Below are 13,472 nucleotides of genomic sequence, written 5' to 3'. Positions count from 1 at the left end.
ATCTGAACTCACAGCAGCAGAAAGAGGCTGAACACTTCAAATATACTTTACATTGTGATTCATGTGTGAGAGTCAAATATGATCTTACCTCAGTCTCTCCAGTTTACAGTGAGGATTCTGTAGTACATCAGACAGCAGATTCACTGATTCTCCTATTTTATTCTCAGACAGATCCAGTTTTCTCAGGTGTTCAGGGTTTGATCTCAGAGCTGAAGTCAGAGCAGCAAAACCTTCATCTGTGAGATCACAATTCCTCAACCTGTAGAGAGATGAAAATCAAATAGCATAATTTAAACCAAATATCAAATAGTTTTCCAACAAATGTCAATTCCAATATAATTTAACAATGTAAAATTCTTATTCAAGGTTCATGGTCAAATGTTTCTATTTACAACGTGTTTTTGCCACGGTAAGAAATGTAGTCAATCTTGCTGATCTCTTTTTTTGTTTGTGAATCCTCTCATTTACAAAAAGACCGATTTTCTTTATGCAGTGTAGACAAGTTTATTGTTTATAATGGAACTTTGTGAGATTGTGGACTGTAATGACTTGTAAATAATCTGAAATGTCTCATTGTATATTGCTGTTCTTGTTAAGTAAGAGTCGTTGCTACACATTAAATCTGCACTTTACTAGAGAACCATCACTAATTTCACAAACTCAGTGATTTGATTCTTAATTGTTAATCTCACAGTAAAATTAAAATGTGAAATTTTAGTAAACTTTAATCTAAACATCAAATAAATGTTTAATTGTCCATCTAATAGTAACATTTAAATGTATGACTCTGCTATGTAAACCATACATCAAATGTTTTAGGAGATTTGAGCTACTTGATAAATGAGCTGTTTCTCCAGTTGTTTGCTTGGTCTTAATTTCTTTATCATTTATTTTAAATATTTAAATTCCTTCTTTATCTGCAAGAACATTCAACTAGTAAACCTGAATTATTTATTCATACACAAATTTTCTGACTTTGTTTGAATGCCTGAAAGAATTTTACATTGTCACGGTTTAGGAAACACATCAAATACTGACCACTGAACTCTAGACAACATCTGCAGCACTGAAGAATTATGAACTTTTATTTTCCTGATGTTTTAACAGTGAACTGATTGTTCTGATTTATACTTACTGAACTGATCTGGATTCTTTAATCACAGGAAGAAGCTTCAGAAGAACCTTTAGTTGTTCAGTTTTATTGTCTCGTCCAACATAATCTTTAATTTTAAACTCATCCAGCTTCTTCTCTGATGTCAACAACACAAAGACTACAGCTGACCACTGAGATGAAGAGAGTTTGGCTTCCTTTATTCCTCCAGATTTCAGAGACTGTTGTATTTCCTCCACTAGTGAACGATCACCCAGTTCATTCAGACAGTGGAACAGATTGATGGATTTCTCTGGAGAGTTAATGGTCCTGATCTTCTTCTTGATGTACTGAACTGTTTCCTCATTGCTGTCAGATCTTCTTGTCTGTTTCCTTAGTCTTTGTAGGAGAATCTGATGAGACTTTACTGACAGACCCAGAAGAAACCGCAGGAAAAGATCCAGGGCCCGTATTCATAAAGAATCTTAATGCAAAGAGTAGCTCCTAGTGACAAAATTCTAAGAAAATTCTTAGAAATGTGGGCGTTTACTCTTAAATTTAAAGAAAAAATCCTAATAAAGAAAAAAGTAATTCAGAAAGCATCTTAACCCTTAAAAGAGGTCTTAAGGTCAAAATTGTTAGGAGCACGGACGAGGACTTTTAAGAGGCTTAAGAGTTTCTTTAGCAGAGGAGAAAATGGCAGAAAGACGAAGAAGGAGAAGAAATGTGTTGCAGACAATGGATGACAGTGAGTTAATAAGACGCTTTAAATTAGATCATGCAGGGATCATGTTTGTGACAGATCTTTTTAGAGACACGCTAATATCTCCAACACAGCGCAGAAATGCCATAGCGCCCGAAATGAAAGTAATCACTACATTACGATATTTGGCAACTCGGAAAATTCCATGTTTGATACATTAAAACCAACATTCAAACCACCATTTAAATAGACATGCCAACAATCAGTGTAATTAGAAAGAGTGGAACAATTTTTATCATTCTAAGCCAAGCAAATACCTTATAGGAAATCAACAGCATGGTTAATAAAATAAGGATTTATATATATAATGTGTGTGTGTGAGAACGGTCAAATAGGAAAAATTACGCATGTAATTTCAAAGTGAAGGCTTAGAATAGACCCTATACTTAAAATCACTTTTTTCCCCTTCTTGGACAACCAACCAATCACAGTCTTCAAAAGATTGTGTCATACATAGCAACGGGGTCAACCCCGCCTTCTTACTAAGATAAAAGTTTTTGTCTTTTCCTTACTCAGAGTTGCTCTCAGATCAGTCCCGAATTGCTCTTAAGCTAAGACTCCTACGTAAAAGTTTTTAAGCTAAATTAAGAGTTTTCTGAGAGGATTCTTAGAATCTTTATGAATACGGGCCCAGATGTCCATTTTTACTCTGTAGAGCCTCATCCACAGCTCTCTGATGCAGCTCAGATAATGAAACATGTTTAAACATGAGCTGAAGCAAGTCCTTGACTTTAGACTGTGAACTCTGTTTGGTGATTGGGTCAAACACATTTATGTTGTTGATTGTACAGGAGAGATGCACATATAGAGCCGCTAGATGTTCCTGAACGCTCAGATGAACAAAGCAGAAGACTTTCCCCTGAAACCAGCCAAACTCCTGTCTGAAGATCTGAGTGCACAATCCTGAGTAAACTGATGCTTCTGTCACATCAATGCCACACTCTCTCAGGTCTTCCTCATAGAAGATCACATTGCCTTTCACAAGCTGCTGAAAAGCCAGTTTCCCCAGTTTGAGGATCATGTCTTCATCTGTCACGTTCTTCTCATAGTCCTTCTCATGTTTGATGTTGGTCTGAAGGATCAGGAAGTGTGTGTACATCTGAGTGAGAGTCTTGGGAATCTCTCCAGTCTCTGCTTCGCTCAACATCTTCTCCAGAACAGCGGCTGAGATCCAGCAGAACACTGGGATGTGGCACATGATGAAGAGGCTCCTTGATGACTTCAGGTGTGTGATGATTGTATTGGCCAGACTCTGATCACTGATTCTTTTCCTGAAGTATTCCTCCTTCTGTGGATCATTGAAGCCTCGTACCTCTGTCACTCGATGGACACACTCAGAGGGGACGAGATCGGCTGCTGCTGGTCTGGAGGTGATCCAGATGAGGGCAGAGGGAAGCAGATTCCCCACAATGAGGTTCGTCAGCAGCACGTCCAGTGATTTCTTTTTGTTTGCATCTTGTAAAGTCTCATTCTTGAGAAGTTCACAATTCAATTCAAATTCGAGTTCACGCGCATGATCATAGGTACTAAACCAATGCGCGTGAACTCGACAATCGATTACTATGGACTTTGACCGAAAACAGGATGTAAATACAGGTATGTGCGCTGGCTGAAATAACATCACTTTTATTTTATATCTTGCACATCTACTGCAGTCAGATTCACTCGTGTTCACTCTGAAGGAATCACTCACATTGGCTGTGCACTTGTAATAACACATAAAGGATGTTAAGAGGCTAAAAGCAGGTTTAAAACTTGCCCCATTGAAGTCAACAGGGTGTAAATTTTAAAAAGAGGATAACACGGTGTAGGCAACACCGATTTTTGTCGTTGTTCTCTGTATTGACAGCACTCCAAATGCACAAAAAAATGAGCACAATGTTAAAATTGACCGGAGTTCTCCTTTAAATTATTATTATTGTTATTAAATGTCATCTTGTTGTGTTGTTGGGTACAAGAATCGACGGAGTACAGGCTCCAATTTAAAATTTTATCGCATAATGTTTTCTAAATTATTGTGATTATTTGTGAATCATCTATGATTGTATACATTGTTTTGATTGATTGTGACTAGACTTTTTGAAGAACCTGGTAAGAAAGTGTAATCAAATACATAGTTAAAAAATGAATATGCTGTATCTGGAATTTTTATTTCTAGAAAATATTCACACCATTAAAATGGCACCGTAATGTCACTTTACATTGTCGTCTTCTGTCTGGCCTTGGCACTGGCTAGACAGAACTGCGGATCGTAGGCTAAGTTACCACACAAGTCATGTACGTGACCATTTAGTATAGTTATAGGCATCTTAATATGTATATGCCCTCAGTTTCTCTTTACCCTCGGTTTCTCTATCGGGTAGGTGTAGAAGTCAGGCCACTCAACCGGAGGTAGCGATGACCTTAATCCTGTCAGATCGTCCATCCATTGAATGAGCGTGTATGCCAGGTCAGCCAATCTGGGATGTCCGTTAAAATTAACTTTTGCAAATAACAATCGCTGTCCTGGACAGTGAGTGACCTTGCACATTAAGATAAAATTGGATTTTCTTCAGTCATTGTTAAAAAACAAGCTAACAAAACTTGCACACTAACGTTAGAGAAGAGGCCAGAGGGATCGTTCTGCCTCCAGCTAAGCCCCGCCCACAAAAAAATGTCACCATGTTTACCAACTGAAAAGGGGTCTATATATCATCTTTTTACTCTTTTAATTCATTTTATAACTGTATCATATATCTCTTTTCATTTCTTTTATAACTCTATTAATTTTCCTTGCTTTTATTTTGTGATTATTTTAATTCCTTTCTGTAAAGCACTTTGAATTGCCATAGTGTATGAAATGTGCTATATAAATACACTTGCCTTGCCTAGGCTCTGCGCGCGCTGTACGCGGTAGACCAATCACAACAGACTGAGCTGTCTGGCCAATCAGAGCAGAGTAGCTCGCGGAAAGGAGGGATTTAGAGAGATTGGCCCTGTTCCAAATGGCACCCTAAGCACTCGCGGTCTTCCTCTGAGCCTGCACTTATATCTTGGTATCTTGCTTTATTATTATTTATTATGAATTTCTTAAACAACATAAGGGCAGATCCTTTGGCTCGATGGTGTTTTAAGCCCCCAATGGCTCCTTAGAGGCAGCTAACCCTACCCTCAACCTTAAACCTACCCATCCCCTCGCTGCCTGGAAGGCGCCGTTGGGGGCTTAAAACACCAAACACCGATCCTTTGAGCGCTGCTGCTGACGCGGTGAAGTGACGCTCGAGTGATCAAGTATTCCAATGTATAAAAAAAAGTTACATTTGATTATTCCGTCCTCATTTTCTTTCCTTGCAGTCTTCCCTCGCATCCTACAGGGGGTGGAGCTGAGACGTGAGGAAAGGAAACGAGGATGCACAAATAAGAAATGAGAAGCACCCCAAAAGTGCATATGAAGTGTGCCATATGGGACAGGGCCATTGATTCATCTGACGAGTCGTTTGAGAATCATTGAAAATGTGGTGATGTGCAAATGTATATTATGAGAAAATTAAACAGTTTTTTGACCTTTGATGCATGTAAACCTGTTGTAGGAGACTCCAAAACAACATTAGGAAACTTTAAAATAGCATAATTTGGGCACATTAAAATATTAGCTACACATAAAAAACAACTGTAAGCAATGTCCAAAAAGAATTTCTCATATCTTGTAGAATATATTACTGATAATGTTCTGATCATATAAAATGCCATACTATAATCATATTTTTATAGAAATGAAATACCTGAGATCAGTCTGTGTATCTTTACTCTTAAAATTTAATATATTATCCATAGACGCGTCACTCCTCATAGACACACAGCTGGGCTCTGGTTCTGATCTCTTCTGATGAACTGAACTATAACAAAAATAGATTAAAGTTGATACATGGAATTACTGTTAAAATGAACTAAGTGCTCTCATATACTTCTCTCATGTGAGAGTAACACTACATGCATTAAAGTGCCTCTATTATGGATTTTTGAAAATGACCTTTCATGTAGTGTGTAACATAGCTCTGAGTGAATGAAAACATCCTGCAAAGTTTTAAATCTGAAAGTGCACCGTATATAAACTTATATGACTTTCAAAATTAAGAGTCGACTCTGAGTCAATTAAACAAATCGTTTTTCAAATGAGTCATAAGCCGTTTCGTTGTGACGTCAAGACGAAACATTAGCATATTGCGCGCGCAGACACCAGGGAAAACTTGAACCTCAAACACTTGAGCTGATTCCTGTGGATACTAGATAGCATCATGTCGAGAAGACGCTGTGCTCTACAATGTGAAGGTAAAGCCAGTTTTTTTCCACTGCCCAAGGACGAGCATGTGAAGAATCAGTGGTTAAAATTCATCTTCACCACGATATCACCGCAGTATAATCCTAAACTTTTGCTGTGTTCCCTTTATTTCACTGACTACTGCTTCTCAAATCTCGGAGTTCAGTGTATTCGCAAACCGCTTTCTCTTGAAAGATGGAGTTCAAAATACTTAGTTTTGAGTTTTATATTGTGTAGGTCTTCTGCTAACTGGATAACTCACATTATTAATACTGGTTAATGCTAATCAGTTGTGGGCCACTACTACCTTTAACTGTGTCTTTAATGCAGATTGTCTGTTGTTCTCACTACTTTGAGGAAAGATTAAGCATGGAGCAAGATTTATTTTACCAACGTTTATGTTACATCAGTCATTCACGCTAGAGCTCGGCTAATGTATACACTGTAATTGATACAGTTTCCACAAGTTCACCGCAATGAACTAGAAAATTACTCTGTAAATAAATAAGTATAAATAAAATAAAAGAAATTACAGTTGCAACATCTCATAATGTACCTCAAACTGGGTAGTGTATCACTGAGAGACGTCCTGCTAGAGTCGTCCTTACGATGGAGGTTCGGGTTGAATAACTAGTTCATTCAATTCAATCAGTTCATTCAAATCTCAGAGTAAAACTGAGAGGTGTGTAAAATATGATACACCGGTGTTTTGCCAGATGAGAAGTTTATCTCATCTTTTTACTCTTTTAATTCATTTTATAACTGTATCATATATCTCTTTTAATTTCTTTTATAACTCTTTTAATTTTCCTTGCTTTTATTTTGCGATTATTTTAATTCATTTCTGTAAAGCACTTTGAATTGCCATAGTGTATGAAATGTGCTATATAAATAAACTTGCCTTGCCTAGTTATTCCAGTGTTTTATCTTCGGTCTCGCGCTCGGATTGATATGGTAAAATCGATGTCATTGTTCGTTACTGTCTAGGAAGCCTCAGGACACGCAGAGATGACGTTGTTATGGCAATGGGTGTTTTTGTTTTCAACACGCACGCTCACGGCTCTGCGCGCGCTGTACGCGGTAGACCAATCACAACAGACTGAGCTGTCTGGCCAATCAGAGCAGAGTAGCTCGCGGAAAGGAGGGATTTAGAGAGATTGGCCCTGTCCCAAATGGCACCCTAAGCACTCGCGGTCTTCAGCCGGTCTTCAAATCGACCGCATAGGGGGCGCTCACGAGCACCCTTCTGAGACCTAAAATGACAAATGGGACACCCTACGGTCTCACAGCCATTGTAAGTCCACAAGACCCAGGGTGCTTCCCAATATCCCTCCTCGTCTCCTCACTCCTCCGTCCTCCATCCTATGACGGTGAAACACCTCCGTGAAGTTGGCACCCCATAAAACGAAATAATTTCCAAAACTATGCCATTCGTTTGTGCTGCGTTTGTGCTGATTTGTGCCGCAAAAACGAACGTTTGTGCTGGTTTGGTGTTTGAGATATTGAACATTATTTTTTGGGTTGTGTGACGTCACTCTCCACCCCATGTCCTTCAAATCGCTCCAAACCGGTGTCATTCGTTTGTGCTCAGTTTGTGCTGGTTTGTGCCGTCAAAACAAACACTGTATCTGTTTTCATTTCGCAGATATAACAAATTTAATTCGGGAGCTGTGACGTCACTCTCCACCTGCTGTTCTTAAAACAGTGAGGAAAATAAGTATTTGAACACCCTGCTATTTTGCATGTTCTCCCACTTGGAAATCATGGAGGGGTCTGAAATTATCATCGTAGGTGCATGTCCACAGCATTAGAGCCCGACCGATATGGATTTTTGGGCGCCGATGCCGATACCGATAAAAAAAAGCCAGATACCGATATATCGGCCGATATTATTTATGTGTATATTATAATACAGTAGCAATATTATTTATGTGTATTATAGTACAGTAAGTTTGGACACACTTTACAATTGGTGTGTACAAACTTTTGATGGGTACTAGAGCCCGACCGATAAAGGATTTTGAAGGCCGATACCGGTACAAATATTTGTTGGTTTTAAAATCTGATATTCCGATATATCGGACGATATATATATATTTTTTTTTTTCAGAAACACGCAACAAAACATTAACAAATTTCCCTAACATTAGTTATTTGTAGTTATTTATGAGTTTTAACTAAAATAATATGATAATGCATTTTAAAAAGAAACTTGTTTCTTTTATTGTCACAACAGAACAGAGGAACATCAAAATATATTAAAGTTCTGATAAATAAAATGTATAAAAATACAAACTTAAGATTTTTTTTTAAGACTAAACGTTTAGTCCTTTGAACAAAAACAACAATTTCACATTCAAATTGACAACAAATTCAAATTGTCATAATTTACTCTCTCAAGTTGTTTTTTTCTTCTGTTGAAAATAAGTTATTTGGATGAATGTTGGTAACCAAACAGTTGATGTACCCCAGTGACTTCCATAGTATATTTTTCTCCTTTGGAAGTCAATGGGGACCAGCTACTGTTTGGTTACCCACATTCTTCAAACTATTAATATTAGAAAAATATTAGAAGGAAATTAATACAGTTGGAACAACATTAGAGTGCCTGTAAATAATGAGATCATTTTTATTATTGGGTGAACTATCCCTTTAAGGACAAGCGGCAATGTGTTTACAATTGCTACTGTCTCTTTAAGAGCTGAGCACGACACGTCTAATGTACACGCATTTGACAAGCAGATTTTCTCTCAATTTTGCCTTCACTTTAGACAACCGACTTTGTTTATGTAAATCTTGTGTGTATAACAGTATTAGCACAATAATACTCGAAAGATAACTTAGTCCAGTATCCAGGCGCTGGTAGAAAGGCTTTTAGTGCATGTGAGCTTCACATGTACGCGCTGAGAAACGCACACGTTAGAACAGCGCATCAGCATTTAAAATTAAATGTTTAACCGACAAAGCATTAAAGCACATGCACATTATGAACTTTTGTGAACTGCAGTGTTAACATTTTATGTGAATATAGCCTACGTCGCGTTGTTCCGCTTCACTCTCGGCTTATTTAACCGCAGCAAAACTGGACATGAGTCACGAATTTTGTCATCCTTATTTGAGTTAAGAGAACTGATAGGGATGTTCTTTTAATTGTTATTCAAGCAATGTATGTCTCGTGAGTCGTTACCAACTCACCATGAACACACTTCACCGATGATCTCACTCGCGGTTCTCTCTGCCCGACTCTGGCTGGATCAGCAGGTTGCAGAATGTGTGGCGCGTTATACACGAGTGTTGCCAACAGGGACGGTGTAGAGTGCCCTCTGGTGGACAAACTATACAACGCCAACACTCATAATATGGTTGAAGGGTGTTTCGTCCGTTTTTATTTTATTTTTGAAATATTCATTTATCGGCCGTTATAAATGCCGATACCGATAGTTTTGAAAATGCCTAATATCGGCCGATAATATCGGCCTGCCGATATATCGGTCGGGCTCTACACAGCATCGACATCACTTGGTCTTTCTCTTTTTCTTGTCTTGAAGGGCCTGCAGTATCACCCTCCTCCACCAATTCACTGTCATCACCTACCTCCTGTAGGCCTACAGGCCTAGCAGCTAAACTCTCAGCCAGATTTTCCACCATAGTATACGCCTCATTCCTTTGCTCATCATCAGTGAAAAAAGAAAGCTTCTTAAAACGTGGGTCAAGAATTGCAGCCTTGATATAAATACTGCTCTCCAAAAGACGGCCTTTAAGCTCCCATCGTCTGTCAATCTCCTCGGTCAGGGTAGTCTTTAGGGTCTTCGTAACAGCGCTGTCGTTTTCATGTACCACCAAGTGTCGTTTCTTAATGTTCAAAAGCATCGGAACAGTGGCAGACAGAGATGTGTTCATATCTTGTGACAAAAGCTCTGTCAGTTTGATCATTGGCTTGAGAACATTGACTATGTCCTCTGCCATTCTCCACTGGGATGTTGTGAGCTCTAGATCACGGTCGGACCGTTTGCTGACAGTTGAATCCGTCAGCACAGCTGAAACTGCACCCCTTTGTTCTAACAGGCGATCGAGCATAAGATAGACAGAATTCCATCGAGTGGCAACATCTTGCACAAGTTTATGCTCTGCAACATTCAGTTCTCTTTGTTTTTCTGCAAGTGCTGTGGTGGCCTTTGCGCTTTTTTTGATGTGTGAAACAAGGCGCCTTGCAGCAGCAACAGTGCGACACAAGGGATCTTTCTTTAATGCGCTGCTAATGCACAATTGCAGTGTATGCCCCGCACAACGGACTCCCTGTACAGTTCCCCACGATGGGTCTTGGGCCAGTTGGTGCATGCAACCATATCCGTTGCATTGTCATGGACAACAGAAACGATCTTAGTACCTGGAATGTCCCAATCAGAAATGACTTCTTTCAGTGTTTGTGAAATATGTTCTGCTGTATGACTTTCCTCCATTTTTTTTGTTGCTAACACAGCATTTTCCAGTCGCCAGGCTTCAGTAATAAAGTGGGCTGTAACTGTAAGATATGCCTCCATTTGCAGCGAAGTCCAAATATCTGTAGTGAGGCTGACTGCTTTGCAATTGTTTATTAACATGTAAACCTCCGCGCGTATGGACGCGCATTTCGCATCCACCGCATGCATAACCGTCTCTCTTTTGGGAACTGTGTATCCTGGCTCAAGTGTGCACATTAATTCTTTAAAACCTTCACCGTCCACAACATTCACTGGCCTCATGTCGAGCGCAATAAACTCTGCAATTTTGTCCGTGATTTCTCTTTTCCTTTTCTCGGACAATGGCGGCCTCAAATCTAGCTTTCTTTGAGTTAGTTTTGGCGCGGCTCCGGTACTACTACTAGATGAACTGCCGTCGTCAGTCTGATACTGTGGGTGGATCTAGAAAAAAGACATATGATATAAAGTCCCAACATATGATATTGCTATTCGTAAATTAAAAGCGCCATTATATATGAAAGAGTGAACCGTCTTTATTAGTAAGAAACTTACCCGTTTTAAGTGGAAAGCCATGTTTGTTGTTGATGAGTGGTAGGCCATGAGCTGTTGGCACAACTTGCATTTAACTTTTTTTGGATAATCTTTTACCATTTCAAAGTGCATCCACATTTTAGATTTTCTTAATCCAGACATTAAGTAATCCCTGCCGTCAATATGCTCCTCGTTTGTCACGGATAAGGGAAAGTGAAACTTAAATCTGTCACAGGGGTGGTTGGATTTATTCACAAACACGTTAAAAATATTTATTGAACGCTTCTTTCTTTTCACGTTTGTTTTTACAGCATTATCATATTTAAAGGCTGTATATAACTTAATATAACCGTACAAAACCAGTAGTTCTGTGCGCAATTAGACATTGAGCACCCCCATATTGCCAAAATGGTATGATGCTCGTTTCACCTGCGAAGATTCGACTGTGAGATCGGTGGTCAAATCAGGCTCCGCATATCAATGCATCGAATCTTCGACTATTCGGGGTCACCCCTAGTCCACTGTGAGAGACATAATCTAAAAAAAAAAATCCAGAAATCACAATGTATGATTTTTTAACTATTTATTTGTATGATACAGCTGCAAATAAGTATTTGAACACCTGTCTATCAGCTAGAATTCTGACCCTCAAAGACCTGTTAGTCTGCCTTTAAAATGTCCACCTCCACTCCATTTATTATCCTAAATTAGATGCACCTGTTTGAGGTTGTTAGCTGCATAAAGACACCTGTCCACCCCATACAATCAGTAAGAATCCAACTACTAACATGGCCAAGACCAAAGAGCTGTCCAAAGACACTAGAGACAAAATTGTACACCTCCACAAGGCTGGAAAGGGCTACGGGGAAATTGCCAAGCAGCTTGGTGAAAAAAGGTCCAATGTTGGAGCAATCATTAGAAAATGGAAGAAGCTAAACATGACTTTCAATCTCCCTCGGACTGGGGCTCCATGCAAGATCTCACCTCGTGGGGTCTTAATGATCCTAAGAAAGGTGAGAAATCAGCCCAGAACTACACGGGAGGAGCTGGTCAATGACCTGAAAAGAGCTGGGACCACCGTTTCCAAGGTTACTGTTGGTAATACACTAAGACGTCATGGTTTGAAATCATGCATGGCACGGAAGGTTCCCCTGCTTAAACCAGCACATGTCAAGGCCTGTCTTAAGTTTGCCAATGACCATTTGGATGATCCAGAGGAGTCATGGGAGAAAGTCATGTGGTCAGATGAGACCAAAATAGAACTTTTTGGTCATAATTCCACTAAACGTGTTTGGAGGAAGAAGAATGATGAGTACCATCCCAAGAACACCATCCCTACTGTGAAGCATGGGGGTGGTAGCATCATGCTTTGGGGGTGTTTTTCTGCACATGGGACAGGGCGACTGCACTGTATTAAGGAGAGGATGACCGGGGCCATGTATTGCGAGATTTTGGGTAACAACCTCCTTCCCTCAGTTAGAGCATTGAAGATGGGTCGAGGCTGGGTCTTCCAACATGACAATGACCCGAAGCACACAGCCAGGATAACCAAGGAGTGGCTCTGTAAGAAGCATATCAAGGTTCTGGCATAGCCTAGCCAGTCTCCAGACCTAAACCAAATAGAGAATCTTTGGAGGGAGCTCAAACTCCGTGTTTCTCAGCGACAGCCCAGAAACCTGACTGATCTAGAGAAGATCTGTGTGGAGGAGTGGGCCAAAATCCCTCCTGCAGTGTGTGCAAACCTGGTGAAAAACTACAGGAAACGTTTGACCTCTGTAATTGCAAACAAAGGCTACTGTACCAAATATTAACATTGATTTTCTCAGGTGTTCAAATACTTATTTGCAGCTGTATCATACAAATAAATAGTTAAAAAATCATACATTGTGATTTCTGGATTTTTTTTTTTTAGATTAGGCCCTATGTCTCTCACAGTGGACATGCACCTACGATGACAATTTCAGACCCCTCCATGATTTCTAAGTGGGAGAACTTGCAAAATAGCAGGGTTATGTTCAAATACTTATTTTCCTCACTGTATATGCATTATATTCTACAAAGCAAGCTTATTAACAAGACTGCATATATTTCTGACTCCGTTGTTTTTCTTACAACACACAAGAAACCAGAGCTATGCATGCTCTCATTTGGTCATGCTCTCATTTGGTCATATGAAGGTAAATAATAGATAGCGCGGTATACAAAATAATAAGTAACACTTTCGATTATAAATAAATTTTGTAACTAGATTAGTGTAACAAACACTCACCCTCCGGATTGATTTCTGGATCAAATCGCAGCCCGCACTCATATCACTGTTTTTTTGTTGTT

Source organism: Squalius cephalus (genome assembly GCF_949319135.1).
Source record: "Squalius cephalus genome assembly, chromosome: 11".
Taxonomy (NCBI): domain Eukaryota; kingdom Metazoa; phylum Chordata; class Actinopteri; order Cypriniformes; family Leuciscidae; genus Squalius; species Squalius cephalus.
Note: the sequence above shows the minus strand (reverse complement) of the source record.